This window comes from Trachypithecus francoisi, unplaced genomic scaffold (assembly GCF_009764315.1).
Source record: "Trachypithecus francoisi isolate TF-2019V2 unplaced genomic scaffold, Tfra_2.0 Lachesis_group2, whole genome shotgun sequence".
NCBI lineage: Eukaryota > Metazoa > Chordata > Mammalia > Primates > Cercopithecidae > Trachypithecus > Trachypithecus francoisi.
The window spans coordinates 153119235-153135268 of record NW_022681465.1 but is presented as its reverse complement, the minus strand read 5'-3'; the positions used below and the strand labels follow the sequence as shown (position 1 = coordinate 153135268).

General features: G+C 43.8%; 1 protein-coding gene across 2 annotated transcripts in view; it reads right to left on the bottom strand.

The window, feature by feature from the left end:
* Positions 1-16034, bottom strand: part of SIL1 (SIL1 nucleotide exchange factor) — a 242832-nt gene that overhangs the window by 185385 nt on the left and 41413 nt on the right. Inside the window, exon 1 of one of the 2 annotated variants that reach the window (XM_033181076.1) lies at positions 15761-15783. The exons of the other annotated variant lie outside the window; for it this stretch is intronic. The gene's annotated coding sequence lies outside the window, so the exon portion shown is untranslated. Of the gene's footprint in view, positions 1-15760; positions 15784-16034 lie in introns of those variants that run through there. 2 annotated transcript variants of the gene reach the window in all.

Here is a 16034-nt window from a genome sequence, read left to right as displayed (position 1 = left end):
CAGACCCGGTGGCTCAAGCCTGTAATCCCAGCACTTTGGGAGGCCGAGGCGGGCGGATCACGAGGTCAGGAGATCGAGACCCTCCTGGCTAACACGGTGAAACCCCGTCTCTACTAAAAAAAATACAAAAAACTAGCCGGGCACAGTGGCGGGCGCCTGTAGTCCCAGCTACTCGGAGGCTGAGGCGGGAGAATGGCGGGAACCCGGGAGGCGGAGCTTGCAGTGAGCCGAGATCGCGCCACTGCACTCCAGCCTGGGCGACACAGCGAGACTCCGTCTCAAAAAAAAAAAAAAGAAAACTCCAGACCACTATCTCTTACAATATACATGCAAAAAATCCTGAACAAAATAATGGAAAGCCAAAATTCAGCAGCATATTAAGAGAATTCTACAACATGATCAAGTATTTGTATTTTATCCCAGGAATACAAGAGTCGTTCAATATATGAAAAGTAATCAATGTAATACACCACATTAATAGAATGAAGGGAAAAAACCACATGATCATTTCAATTGATGCCAAAAAAGCAATTGACAAAATCCAATACGCTTTCATAATAAAAAATACTCAATAAACCAGGAATAGAAAAGAACATCCTCAACATAGTAAAAGGCATATATGAAAAACACACAGTTAGCATCCTATTTAATGGTGAAAGACTGAAAGCTTTTCCCCAAAGACCAAGAACACGACAAAGATACCCACTTTCACCACTTCTTTTATTAATTAATTTATTTATTTTGAGACAGACTCTCGCTCTGTCACCCAGGCTGGAGTGCAGTGGTGCGATCTCGGCTCACTGCAACCTCCGCCTCCTGGGTTCATGCCATTCTCCTGCCTCAGCCTCCCAAGTAGCTGGGACTACAGGTGCCCGCCACCACACCTGGCTAATTTTTTTTGTATTTTTAGTAGAGATGGGGTTTCACTGTGTTAGCCAGGATGATCTCCATCTCCTGACCTCATGATCCACCCACCTCAGCATCCCAAAGTGCTGGGATTACAGGTGTGAGCCACTGCGCCCAGCCACCCACTTCTGCCACTTCTATTCAACATAATACTATAAGTTCTAGCCAGAGCAATAAGGTAAGAAAAGAATAAAAAGCATCCATATTGGAAAGGAAGACATAAAACTATTCTATGTGCAGATTACATATATATATATATATATATATATATATATATATATGGTTTTGTTGTTGTAGTTTTTTTTTGAGACAGAGTTTCACTCTTGTTGCCCAGGCTAGAGTGCAGTGGCATGATCTAGGCTCACTGCAACCTCTGCCTCCTGGGTTCAAGCAATCCTCATGCCTCAGCCTCCCAAGTAGCTGGGATTACAGGCACGCACCACCACACACGGTTAATTTTTTGTATTTTTAGTAGAGACGGGATTTCACCTTGTTGGCCAGGCTGGTCTCAAACTCCTGACCTCAGGCGATCCACCCACCTCAGCCTCCCAAAGCACTGGGATTATAGGCATAAGCCACCACGACCAACCAATGACGTGATTTTATACATAGAAAACCTTCACAAATCTAGCAAAACAAAACCTGTTAGAGCTAATAAATTCAGTAAAGTTGCAGGACATAAAACAAACACTCAAAAAATCAGTTGTATTTCTATATCCCAGAGATGAACGATCCAAAAACGAAACTAAGAAAGCAATTCCATTTAAAACAGCATCAAAAAGAACACTTAGAAATTTTGCCAGTGAGGCAAAAGACTTTACACTGAGAACTACAAAACACTGCTAAAGAAATAAAAGAAGATCTCCATTCCAATTTTTCTGTACATACACACACACACAAATAAATAAAAAGACATTTTAGGTTCATGATTCAAAGATATGATACTGCTAAAATGATAGTATTACCCAAAGCAATATGCAGATGCAATGCAATCCCTTTCAAAATTCCAGTGGCATTTTTTGCAGAAATGGAAAAACCCATCCTAAAATTCACATGGAGTTTCAAGGGACCCTGAATACCCAAAACAATCTTGAAGCAGAAGAACAAAACTGCTGGGTACAGTGATTCATGCCTGTAATCCCAGCTACTTGGGAGGCTGAGGCAGGAGGACTGCTTGAGGCTAGCAACTCAAGGCTGCAGTGGGCTATGACAGCACCATTGCACTTTAGTCTGAGTGACAGAGCAAGATCCTGTCTCTTAAAAAAACAAAAACAAAAACCAGCAAAGTTAAGGGGAAAAAAAGAACAAAGCTGGAGAATTCACAAGTCCAATTTCAAAACTTAACATAAGGCTAATCAAAAGTGTGGTACTAATGTAAGGATAACATATAGACCAATGGAATAGGATCATGAGGCCAGAAGTAAACCCTCACATCTCTATAGTCAACTGATTTTTACAAAAGTGTTATTGACTAAAAAGGGATTTTTAAAAGATGAAATATAAAAGGCTAAACTGGCAGGGCACGGTGGCTCACACCTGTAATCCCAGCACTTTGGGAGGCTGAGGCAGGCAGATCACCTGGGGTCAGGAGTTTGAAACTAGCCTGGCCAACATGTTGAAACCTCATCTCTACTAAAAATACAAAAATTAGCTGGGCGTGGTGGCGGGCACCTGTAGTACCAGCTACTCGGGAGGCTGAAGCACAAGAATCGCTTGAACCTGGGAGGTGGAGGTTGCAATGAGCTGAGACTGCACCACTGCACTCCATGGGCAACAGAGCAAGACTCCCATCTTGAAAAAATAAATAAACAAAAAGTTAAAACTATACAGTTCTTAGAAGAAAACATGGGCAAAACCTTCATGACCTTGGATTTGGCAAAGATTTCTTAAATATTACACCAAAATCACAGGTGCTAAAAGAAAAATAAATTGAACTTCATTAAAATATTTTTAAATTTTTGTGCAAAGGACGTGATCAAGAGAATGAACAGACAAGGGAATGAAAACAAAATATTTGCAAATCACACATCTGATAAGGGTTTAATATCCAGAATATAGAAACAACTCCTACAACAGAAAGACAAAAACCTAATTTTAAAATAGGCAAGAATCTTGAATAGACATTTCTCCAATGATGTACAAATGGCCTGGAGGCACATGAAAGATGCTCAATATCATTAGTCATCATTAGAGAAATGCCAATCAAAGCCACTTCACATCTACTAGGTATGGTTATAATTATTAAACAAAAGGAAAATAACAAGTGTTGGTGAAGATGTGAAGAAACTGGAAACCTCATACATCACTGGTGGGAGTATAAAATGTTGCAGCTGTTATGGAAAAGTTTGGTGGTTCTTCAAAAAGCTAAACATAAAATTACCATATGACCCAGCAATTCTTTGCTTAAGTAGATATCCAAAAGATGTGAAAACAGTGACTCAAACAGATGCTTGAATGTGAATGTTCACAGCAGCATTATTCACTATATCCAAAAGATGAAAATGACTCAAACAGCCATCACAGATAAGTGGATTTTTATAAAATGTGGGTGTGGGTGTGGGTGTGGGGGTGTGTGTGTGTGTGTCTCCAATGGAATATTATTCAGCCACAAAAAGGAATGAAGTTCTGATACATGCTACAATATGAATGAAACCTTAAAACACTATTCTAAGTGAAATAAGCCAGACACATAAAGGACAAATATTGCTGGGTGTGGTGGCTCACTAAAGTGGGAGGATAGCTTGAGCTCAAGTGTTTGAGGCCAGCCTAGGCAACACAGAGAGACCTCCATCTCTTAAAAAATAACTAAATAAATAAAATAGAGGAGCATCATAATGACAAATTTTATGTTCTGTGTGTGTATATATATGTATACAGGTATGAGAGTGTGTGTGCGTGTATGTATATGTATATAAGAGTGTATTGTGTATGTGTTTTGGTAGACATGGGGTCTCACTATGTCGCCCAGGGCAGTCTCAAACTTCTGGGCTCAAGTGATTGCCCCACCTTGGCCTCCCAAAGTGCTGTGATTACAGCCATGAGCTGCTGTGCCCAGCCTTATGCTGTATATATTTTATCACACTAAAAAATTAAAAAACAATGTAAGATTGCCCATGGGTTGGAAACTGTTAAAACTGGACATTTGGTACATGAATACATTATATTGCTCTTCTAAAAATTTAAGAAGTCCAGAAATGGTTGGCCTGTAATCTCAACACTTTAGGAGGCCAAGGAGAGATGATCACTTGAGCCCAGGAGTTCAAGACCAGCCTGGGCAACAAAGTGAGACCCTGTCTCTACAAAAATTTTAAAAACTCAGCCAGGTATGGTAGCATGTGCCTGTGGTCCCAGCTATTCAGAAGGCTGAGGTGGGAGAGTCATTTGGGCCCTGGGGTGGAGGCTGCAGTAAGTCATGATGGCACCACTGTACTCTAGCCTGGGTGACACGGTGAGACTCTGTTTTAAAAAATGTTTAACAAAATAAAAATAATAAAAATAAACTTAAGAAAAAAAGGATCTTTTCTGCAGTTTTTTTGGTAGATATTCTTTGTCAAGGTAAAGAAATCCCCTTCTTTGCCTAAACTGCTAAGAGGTTTTATCATGAATGTGTGTTAAATTTTATCAAGTGTGTTTTCTACCTCTAAGATGATCAGATAGTTTTATCTTTAACCTATTAATGTGGCTAATTTTACATACAGATTTTCTAACATGAAACCACCCTTGAAGTCTTGGGATAAGCTCAATTTGGTCAGATAATCACTTCTATTTTCTGTTGGATTTTATTTGCCATATTTTGTTGATTCTCCATGTACTCCCATAATTCTCTGTGCAACTATCGTAACAGCCACAAAACCATACTGTAAATATGAATTGCCTGAGTACATGAACTCTTTCCTCATCCACTGTTTAATCCCTAGTTAGGTCTAACACACAGCAAGCACTCGATAAAGGTATGGCTGATGAACAAATAGGTGAATAAATGGCTGAGTGGACAGATGAACAGATGAGCAGATAAACACCTTAATCCAGAAGAGTGTCACTTGCCCTGGCAGGAGTACAGAGCAGCTCTTTTCAGGCAGGGAGACTTCCCAAGGGGTTTCTAACCACTCCAAAGAGGTATCTGCTCTGTCTGTGGACAACTCAGTTTGTCTGCAGATCTGTAAGCTGAACCCTACCCTGAGACTCTCATCTTACCACTTACCCTCATCAACAACACTCTACAGATCAGTGCCTGCCTTCACCAACAGGATACAGCCCTGGTATCACAGCACACCACACAGCTTAGATCATATGCTGGGGCTGAGGGGAAATGTGGCTTCAAACTCAGTGTTCCTCCCAATCTCAGAGTTTATTCCCAACAATCAAAATGGCCTCATCCCAACCCTGATTGGCACAGCAAGAGCCCATCCCATTAACAATTCACTGCCTCAGCAGTACAGAGGAGGAGTGCAATCAGCAAGAGAAACAGCTGAATTATTTCAGCAGCTGTAAATTATGTGTTCTCTCTTCCCCTCCTCCAAGACCATGTTCAACTGTGCCCCACACCTCCACACTGAACTTGGGTCTGTCAAGTATCTATGTCAACTACAGTAACCAAACTTAAGATCAAGAAGTAATATTAAAAAGCACTCATTAGCTGATATTTAAATAACTGTGTTTAATGTCAACAAAATCACACTTTAACTTTAAACATCCCCTAGTCTATTAGTTGCTTAATTAAATTCCTTAAGATCGTTGGACACTGGCACAGAGCATGCTGCCCTGGGGAGCCCTTCCCAGGCCCGGGCCTTGGCAGGCTGTAGAAGGGGAGGAGCCCATATCCCTGGGGAAGTGCCAGGAGAGCCCTGGTTTTCTTCTAGAGTCTCCTAATGAGGTGGTTTCTCTTCACAGCTCTGCTGGTCTCCATAGGGCAGCAAGAACATGACAAATAAATACATTTTGAGCATGGAGAAGTGCCAAACTAGGCTACAATTTATTTTTTAAAGAGAAATAAGAAAAAAAAAAAAAAGTACACATAAACCCAAGAGAGTTACTTTTCCCATCTGGTATCTGTTCTCCTTAAGAGTGGTATATCACGAAACATTCAGGCATGTGTACAAGGGAATACACAATAGGATCTGTGACAGCAGGTAGGGTCAGGGGGCCCTGCAAGATGCCACCAACCAAATCCCAGCCTGCCAAGAGTCATCAGCCTGCAACTGACAGGGGTACAGCTCAGCCAAGAGCAGTGTCCTAGGCTGGAACTTACAAAGGGACTCTGGGTTCCAGTGAGTGAGCTTGTGATAGGGATGCCAGTGGGACCCCAGTAAGTCTCTCCTGCCACAGTAGTCTCCATGGGGATGGCTTGCCAGCCAGCCTTCTCACCAAACCAGATTTGCTGTAAGGGGATGACATGCCAGCTACCTGCCCAGGTAAACATATCCTGGAAACAGTCTGTCTCACTAACTGCCTCCAGGCAGAGCACATTCAGCCAAGGATCAGTATGCATTAGGAGTCTACATTTTGGGCAGCAGATGCTCTGAACCCAATCCCACTGGGTCATAAATAAGAAAACATCATTTTAAGAGCAACAAGGGTGTGAGAGAGGCCAAGTGGCCACCCCTTGCCTCACCCTTACAACAAGGGCCCCAGTTCTTTCTAGTTTCCTTACAGAGCTACCAACTCACCTCTCAGTCTTACTTTTTCGTCTCTATCACTCAGCCCCTTCCTACACCTTCTATTTTGCCTAAAGGCTTGCCTCCTGCAAAGTAGGAGGCAATTCTTTCCAATTATTCCATCCTGTCTCTCACTGCTCAGGGATTCCTGTTGTGGCAGCTCTCCTTAAAACAGCCACTGCAGCCCCTGGTAATGCCAGCGGAAAACACTGGGTAGAAGAAGCTTGGTTAATATCACAGATTCTCACCCTGAAAGGCAACCACTCCCATTAACAACTAGGCACAAACCCTGGCCTCGGAGAAGCCAGATGCTTGGGTTGTAGCTCACAAAAATGTGAAGAGCACCCATGAAAAAAAAAAAAAAAGAACAATATGCTGCCCAGACACATTGTTCCCTTACTACCTGTGGCTACACACCCACGCCAAAGCCATTTCAACCCCAGGTGAGCAGTTAACAGCCATGCCAATCTGGAAAAATATATTTTTGGAAAAGTTTTTCACTGTTCCATAAAGGAAAGCTACCAAAAGAGCAAATATTTGGGCTCTATGAAAAGATGAATAAACCCATACTGCCTACTAGGGACCATACATCACGTTGCCACCCCAAACACATCCAAACAGAAGATTATTCATCCTTCTACACATATTTGTTGAGACCTGCTGCAATCTAGACATGTGCCAGGTGCTGCAGATACAAATAGGGGTCCTGTCCTCCAGGAGCTTCCACACAGGCAATGAAGATAGATCGGCAACACACACTCTTAAGGAGAACAGACCAGATGGGAAAATCGGCAATTATAGCAAACACTGAGTTGAAAAGAGCCCCGACAGAGATGACTCTGAGGCAGAAGAGAACAGACATCTCATTCAGGAGATGGGGTCAGGGAGGACTTCCTAGAAGAGGTGAGCTTTGATGACTAAAAGAGGAAAAGGAATTATAGAAACAAAGACAGTAAGAAAGGCATCCAGGCAGGGCAAGAGTGGTTTTTTAAAGGCCTGGAGGCATGAAATTAGGAACATGCATTAATTTCAACAATATATGCTAGAGCAAAGGGTTTATGGGGAGTAGCATGATTATATACAAGATCTCTTTGCCAGACAGGTTAGGTAGAGTTCAAACACATAGCTCACTGCACTGATTTGCTAAAAATCTCTCCTTTTTAGAACTTCCCCACGGTGAAGGAGAGATAAGAGAAGGGAGAAGGAAGCCCGCTACAAGCCTGGGACTTGGATAACAGAGTCACCACAGTTTGTGACCTCTGATTATGAATTCATTCCTTTGCCTGGCAGTTCAGTGGTTTGTTAACTCTTGCAAACTCTCAACTTCTATTTCACTTAATAGAAGGAGCCAGTAAACAGAATTTGATGTTGGACTGTATTATCCACCCATAGTGGCCTAAACCCCAGCGGATAACTTCAACAGAAAAGCAGCCTGAGATTTCAGGTAGTCTTCCTGCCACGTCTTCTGGGGGATATGCCTGCTGTACTCTCCTCTTGTGTGTTCCAAACTTAAGAGTCCAAAGCTGAGCTTCTGCTCTTCCTTCCACACGTCTCATCCTCCTCCAGGACTGCCTAGCTCTACTGCACATGCCGGAAACCAAAGAGCTCTCAATCCCTCCTCTCCCTTCCCTGTCTTCTATCCCCTACTCAGCCATCATCAACTACTGTCAATTTTATCTACTAAATATGTCCCTTCCCCTATGCTCCTGTTCTCATGCCCAAATTGCTATAGCCACTCCCCACTTCTCAGGTAACAGCAACCCTCACAAGCGGTCAATGAGGCCAGATCCAACCAGAGCAGCAAAATGAGGAAGCCAAAGGCGCATGGCTTTGATGAATCTCTTATTTTCTCAACTCAGGGTTTCTGGAATACCCAATATCCAGTCTCCTGAACCCCTCCTAAAAGCTCTCAATGAAAGCCACTTTCTTCTTCGGATGAAGACAGACAAGCAGGGAGCCCATTCAATAGCAGTAACAAGCTAGAATGTGGGCTGCAGGGAAGGTCTGGTGCTGGCATGAGTCCTCTGGAAATGTCAACACTTTGGGAGCCCAGCCCAAAGCCAGGCCTTCAATTACAGGAATTATATCTCAGGCGAGGCAAGCTTGGCTCCCCACAGCCCCAGCACTCACAGCGCACGGAGACATACTACACAGCCCTGAGGTGAAGAGGCTTCATCCCTGCTCCCTCTGCCACCCTCCCTTGCCATAAGGAAAACTATTTGGTGAAAGCAGGTAGAAGGCAGCAATTTTCAGGAGGAGGATGTTGGTATTGATAATACCTTGAACATTTATTTTGAAAAATAAAGGACAAAATAGGTACTGAAGAAGAAGGAGAGATCTGACCATGCCTCCCAGCCTCAACTCAATGGAAACCTTCCCTTTACCCCATTCCCAACCATTGGCCCCCACACCAGCCTAGAAGGAATAAATATATGTTGAATGAATGAACAAATGAATGAAGAAATGAACAAACAGACTGAGGACAGAGGAAGGGGGTAACAGGAGAAAAAGAAGACCCTGCTCAAAACTATCCTTTTCATTCACTCAGGCATCTCCAAGCACCTACTGCATACTAGTGCAAGGTGCTGGGAACACACGGGCATGCATCAACTGTGAAAGAGAAGAAAGATCAGAGAGAAAAATACACTCTATCTCTCTGGAATGGTGTCTTTGCAAATGCTACTTTCACAGCACCTCCTGTTTTTGACATTAAAGCCATGCCAAACAGCATACATGCAAACAAAAACTTCACATTTAATTGTATCCAGTACTGTGGGGCCTTGTGGTTTCTTTTCTAAGGAAAAATTCGTCCTTCATCTCCTTGATTAAAAATTTATCTAATGTGGCTTTCATTAGGTAAGTACAAGGGGAAAACACAGATTCACAGGGAGAACTTGCCCAGCAACAGGACCGTGATGAGCTCCAGCAACTGCACAGCTGGGTCCCAACCCACCACCAACGAAAGAAAATTAAAAAGCTCACAACGTGGAGCATAAGCTCCAGCCAAAAGGAATTATCTTCCCACAAGCATTTCTGTCAGATTTCTGGTTAATGGAAAAAAAAAACTTTCAAAAGAGAAGGAAAGGAAACCCCAAGGATATTTAACATATAACTTAGAATTTCTATATTTTTCAAATTCCCTTGCAGGGAGAAAAGGCAAAGAAGTCTTTATTTCTCAATCCTACTTTTCAAAACTTTTCCCATTGATATAACATTGTCATAAAAAATTTCAATTTGTAGAGAGCATGGAGCAGAGGAAAGCACAGTGGCTGAGGAATTTTAAGCTGCTGCAAAGAAGCTCTGAGGTGAGAGCAGGCAGAGCTGCAGCAGAGGTGGGAGCAGCAAGCCCTGAACACCACAGGCTCGGCAATGCTGCCTTGGGCCATGGGTCTAAGATCAAACACCAGGGACTCAGGCCTGCGGCAGGCCACGCTCTCCACACAATTCTTCAGGCTCCTATGCTCAGACAGTGATTTGGAGTAAATGGTCAGGATTGAATGCAACGTCAAAGTATCCTGGGGTAAAAGATCAGCAAATTACAAATATATATCTTGATTAAATGTTTATTTAGAATGTAGACGGACTGGCCAGGCGCAGTGGCTCACACCTGTAATCCCAGCACTTTAGGAAGCCAAGGTGGGTGGATTGCCTGAGGTCAGGAATTTGAGACCAGCCTGGTCCACATGGTAAAACCCCACCTCTACTAAAAATACAAAAATTAGGCAGGCATGGTGGAGGGCACCTGTAATCCCAGCAACTCGGCAGGCTAAGGCAGGAGAATCCCTTGAACCCAGGAGGCAGAGTTTACAGTGAGCCGAGATCATGCCCCTGCACTCCAGCCTGGGTGATAGAGTGAGACAACATCTCAAAAAAAAAAGAAAGAAAGAAAGAAAGAAAAGAATGTAGAGGGATTACTCTATAGCCAGAGCATGAATCTGACCCTACCCTACCTTGCTTGAAACCATTCAATGGTTTTTCCAGGACCCTCAGAATAAAGGCCAAATTCCATAGTCACAACCTGCCACCATCCAGCCCTGATCAACATCACCAGCTTCATCTCTTTCCTCTCCCTGTCTAGAACTGGCCTTTTTTTTTTTTTTTTTGAGACGGAGTTTCGCTCTTGTTGCCCAGGCTACAGTGAGTGCAATGGTGCAATCTTAGCTCACTGCAACCTCCGCCTCCAAGGTTCAAGGGATTCTCCTGCCTCAGCCTCCCAAGTAGCTGGGATTACAGGCATGTGCCACAACGTCAGGCTAATTTTGTATTTTTAGTAGAGATGATGCTTCTCCATGTTGGTCAGGCTGGTCTCGAACTCCTCACCTTAGGTGATCCACCCACCCTGGCCTCCCAAAGTGCTGGGATCAAAGGCGTGAGCCACCATGCCCAGCCTAGAGTTGGTCTTATACAACATTTCTTACAATGCTGAAGACATCTCGTCTCCCACCTCCAGGCTTCTGCACGCGTCATTCCCTCTGCTTAGAATGCCATTTCCCCTCCTTTTTATCTGACAAATTCCTACTCATCCTAAAGGCTACAGCTTAAAAGACACTTCCCCTTTGAGGCCTTTCCCAACCCTCCCCACTAGAGCAAATTCAGAGCTGCCAGAGCACCTGTACTTCTCTGATCACAGCATTATTATACTTTCTTACATAGTTGTCCTTCTCCCCTTCCAGACCTTAAGCATCGCAAGGACAGAGATCATGTTCATTCTGCCTAACTAGCTCAAGACTTGACACAAAAGAGACGTTTAATAAATTATTAAGAGATGATTTAGAGTCTGTGTTAAACTCACTTCTCAGTTCTATCCTGGTTCACCCCCTAAGCCAGTTACACACTTGCCACCACAACACCCACTTGCCTCCACAAACCCCTCACATTTCAGTCCTTAGTGGATGGCTCACTGAGGCCTTGACCTTAAGCATGTTCATCAGCTATCTTTTGCAGCATTTGCTATCTGATGGACACAGTGTTAAGTAACTGAAATACAGAGGTGACTATGCTCCCCCTCCTGCCTTCTAAGAGAAAAAAAGGGGCATATAAACAAATAATCACCACATAGTATGACAAGTGTCATAACGTTGAGATATCAGAATGTAGATGTTGTTAAACCATTTTTCCCAGTGCTCCTCTTTCCACAGTACCCCAAGCTAACTGCACACTGTCCTTCCTCATTCTCACAGACAGAAATCCTTCTGGTGCTCTTTCCCTGAGTGTCCAGCCCAGACCCGACTTCTCCAAGCTGGGCTCCCATTCTGTTCCAGGTTAATTCAAATTCTTTCTGACTTCTGCTTTCTTGCCTTCTTCAGTTCTTTTCTCAGGCATCTCACATACATCCCTGCCTCTTTTCTTATCCTGAGCCAACTGGTCCAAACTAGTATTTCTCCATCTCCTCTCTCAACTGTCTTGGATGATAACTTGGCATTTATAAGACATCTGCATTTACACAAAATGTATGTAACAGTCTCTCTCTATAATGAAGAAGGGACTGAGCCAAAATACCAGTTTAAAAAAAGGCAAAATAAACCATCATCAACAAAGTTTTCTTCCTCTACTGCTTCCTCTTATAGATCCAAGTGCTAGGGCATCACGGCCCTCAGAAGATGTTCCCAATTCGGTTACATTTCCAGGGAGGTTACAGTGCCCTTTACTCACTAATGCCCAGGCAGTGACCCTCTGGCCTGCCCTTTCAGTCTCTCTGAATGTGAAGGCCATTCTATCCAGCCATGTGCTCATTTAATCAACATGTGCTGAGCACCCCTGTGAGCCAAGAACCATGTCTACCACAATGCTGTGTGCCCTGTACACAACACATGCTTGATTAATGTCTGTGATTGAATCACTGAGAAGAAGGAAACCAGGTGAGCCTCTCCTGCCCCTTGCCCAGAATACCCCAGTGTAAAAAATATTTTGCAATATACCTGAGGTCAGAACCCCCACCCCGAAAGCCTCTTACTCATCTAAGCCTAGACCAGGGAGACCTTTACTCCAGCTAAGGAGATGCTGACACAGCCCTCACATCACCAAGCCCAGTGAGCCAGAGAAACCAGTGTTGGAAAACACCTTTTTAATCAAGTGACTTGTCTCCTACTAGTGTAGATTTAGGGGAAATTTTTCTCAAGGAACCAGAAATAAATGGAGAGGAAGAAAAGAACAGAAACTAATGAATATAGTAATTATCCCCTAAAGTTGCAAATCAGAACAATTATTCACCCGAAGACAAGTATGAAAAACAAGATTAAAATGCTTCAGGGATGTGTTTGTGAAACAGCAGGTAACAGAACAGATAAAATGTATTTACAGTACCTCACTGGGGACACGTACCTTTTGGCTGATAGCTAACAGATACTAAATACCACTGTAAAAATAATATTCTTCTATCCCTCATTATGGAGTTACAGTTATCCATGGGAAAGCAGGAACATAAACTCTTTTGCATGGTAATTAGGAATAATTTCAGAGTTCAAGCTTATTCTTAGATGTGGGTATGAGCCAGGTTAGGCCCACTGTATTAGCCTGCTCAGGCTGCTCTAACAAAATACCACAGACTCGTGGCTTCAACAACGGAAAATTTTCTCACAGTTCTGAAGGCCAGAAGTCCAAGATCAAGGTTTCAGCTAAAGACTCTCATCTTAGCTTGCAGATGGCTGTCCTCTTGCAATGACTTCACATGGCCTTTCCTCAGTGTACACACACACGTACACAAACAGAGAGCAAGAGACAGAGAGAGAGAGACAGTGAGAAAGAGAACGGGCTTCAGTTCTCTTTAATCTCTTCTTATAGAGACACTAATCCTATGGGATCATGACCCAATCCTGATGACTTCATTCAGCCTTAAGTACTTCCTTACACCAAATACAGCCACACTTGGGATTACGACTTCGACACATGAATTTTGGGAGACACAAGCATTCAGCTATTAATACCCTCTAAAGGGAGAGATCTGTTTCCCCAAAGACCAGCTCATATACTGATAAAAGAAAACACAAGACTAGGTAAGAGGGTGGCCTTGGGGATACCTGCAAACCATACCAGGTGACAGCCAAAGATCCCAGGGCACAGGAGGCCAAGGCAGGCATGAGGGGGAAGTGTCCCAGGTCAAATAAACTCTTTTTTTTTTTAAGACAGAGTCTTGCTCTGTTGCCCAGGCTGGAGGGCAGTGGCGTGATCTCAGCTCACTGCAACCTCCGCCTCCCAGGTTCAAGCGATTGTCCCACCTCAACCTCCCAAATAGCTGGGATTACAGGCACACACCACCATGCCCGGCTAATTTTTGTATTTTCAGTAGAGACGGGGTTTCTCCATGTTGGCCAGGCTCGGTCTTGAACTACTGCCAGGTCAAATAAACTCTTAAAGAACTATCTTCTCGGCCGGGCGCGGTGGCTCAAGCCTGTAATCCCAGCACTTTGGGAGGCGGAGACGGGTAGATCACGAGGTCAGCAGATCGAGACCATCCTGGTCTACACGGTGAAACCCCGTCTCTACTAAAAATACAAAAAACTAGCCGGGTGCGGTGGCGGGGCCTGTAGTCCCAGCTACTCGGGAGGCTGAGGCAGGAGAATGGCGTAAACCTGGGAGGCGGAGCTTGCAGTGAGCCGAGATCGCGCCACTGCACTCCAGCCTGGGCAACAGAGCAAGCCTCTGTCTCAAAAAAAAAAAAAAAGAACTATCTTCTCCCTTTCACAGAAGATGACTAAATAATAGTAATATAAAATATATGTTGGGCGGGCGCGGTGGCTCAAGCCTGTAATCCCAGCACTTTGGGAGGCCGAGACGGGCGGATCACGAGGTCAGGAGATCGAGACCATCTGGCTAACACGGTGAAACCCCGTCTCTACTAAAAATACAAAAAAAACTAGCCGGGTGAGATGGCGGGCGCCTGTAGTCCCAGCTACTGGGGAGGCTGAGGCAGGAGAATGGCGTAAACCCGGGAGGCGGAGCTTGCAGTGAGCTGAGATCGGCCACTGCACTCCAGTCCGGGCGACAGAGCAAGACTCCGCCTCAAAAAAAAAAAAAAAAAAAAAAAAAATATATGTTTACGTAATAATAATGCTGTCTGGATACCAGGCATCAACTACATACCTGGCACATTACCAAGTGCTGAGCAAGCAAGATTTCATTTAAATCTCATGGCAATTCAGTACAGAATATTTGATAATCATTTTTGCTTTACAGATAAGAAAATAAGTTCACATTGATGAAAGTCACTTGCCCAAGGTAACCCAGTATGGTAGGCGGAAAAATAACATCCCAAAGATATCAGGTCTTAATCTCTAGAACCTATAAATGTCACCTTATTAAAAAAGAAGCCAGGTGTGGTGGCTCACACCTGTAATCCCAGCTACTTGGAAGGCTGGGGCAGAAGGATCCCTTGAGCCCAGGAGTTGAGTCTGGCCAAGGGAGGGAATAAGAGAAAAAAAAGGATCTTTGCAGATGTTATTACATTAAGGAACTTAAAATGATTATCCTGGATTATGAGCGTAGGCCCTAAATCACAAGTGTCTTGATAGGAAAGGAGCTAAGGGAGATTTGACAGAGACACAGAAAAGAAGGTGATTGAGATTTGTAGACATTGGCCTTGAAGACTGGAGTATTGTGGCCACAAGCCAAGGAATATCGTCAGCCACCAGAAGCTAGAAGCAGCAAGGAAGAATAGATTTTGCCCTACAAGGTATAGAGGGAGAACTTCAGCCCAGTAATACTGATTTCAGACTTCTGGCAAAACCGTGAGAAGATAAATCTCTTGTTTTAAGCCACCAAGTTTGTGTTAACTTGTTACAGTAGCCATGGGAAACTAACACACACAGCTAGTAATGTCAGAGTCAGACTCTAAACCTGGGTCCTGTGACTCCAGGCCAGCACTCTTGAGCCCTGTGCCTTGCTCCTTTTCTATACGCAGCCTCCTTAAGTCAGACTTGTCCACTCTCTGATGGGTGACCCTACCAAGAATTGAAGTAATCAGCACTGACAGCTCCTCTGCTGCAAAACCTTCTGATGAGCCTCTCCTTTCTCCCACCAACATCACAGCAAAAGCTTATCAGAGACTGAATTATCATCTTGATGTTCTAATTATCAGGTGTGGAGAGAAACAATCCAGAATCTACCATACGCATGAGGAAGTAAATCAAACTGTCTAACAAAGGTTTTCACCTAATTTTTTGTTTGTACTTCATTGTTTTTCCAATCACGGAGAAGCTCCTAACCTTTGTTGCTCTGCTCCTTCCTGCCCACAATTTCTTCTTTCCCACAGAGACACGTTTGGAAGGTATCAGACCACAAGTAATTCAGTTTCCTCTCTGCCCCCTGAGGACTGCTATTCACCACTTTGACTTCCCAGGAACACGGAGAGAAGCAGTGAGCCACCTGAGTCCTCTCGAAGTTTTCAGGATGAGTGTTGGTGTGAGCAGGCTGGCCCAGAGGTGCCTCAAGTAAACCGATTCTGGAATTAACAAGCAAGCTAATAAACACATTGTCAGG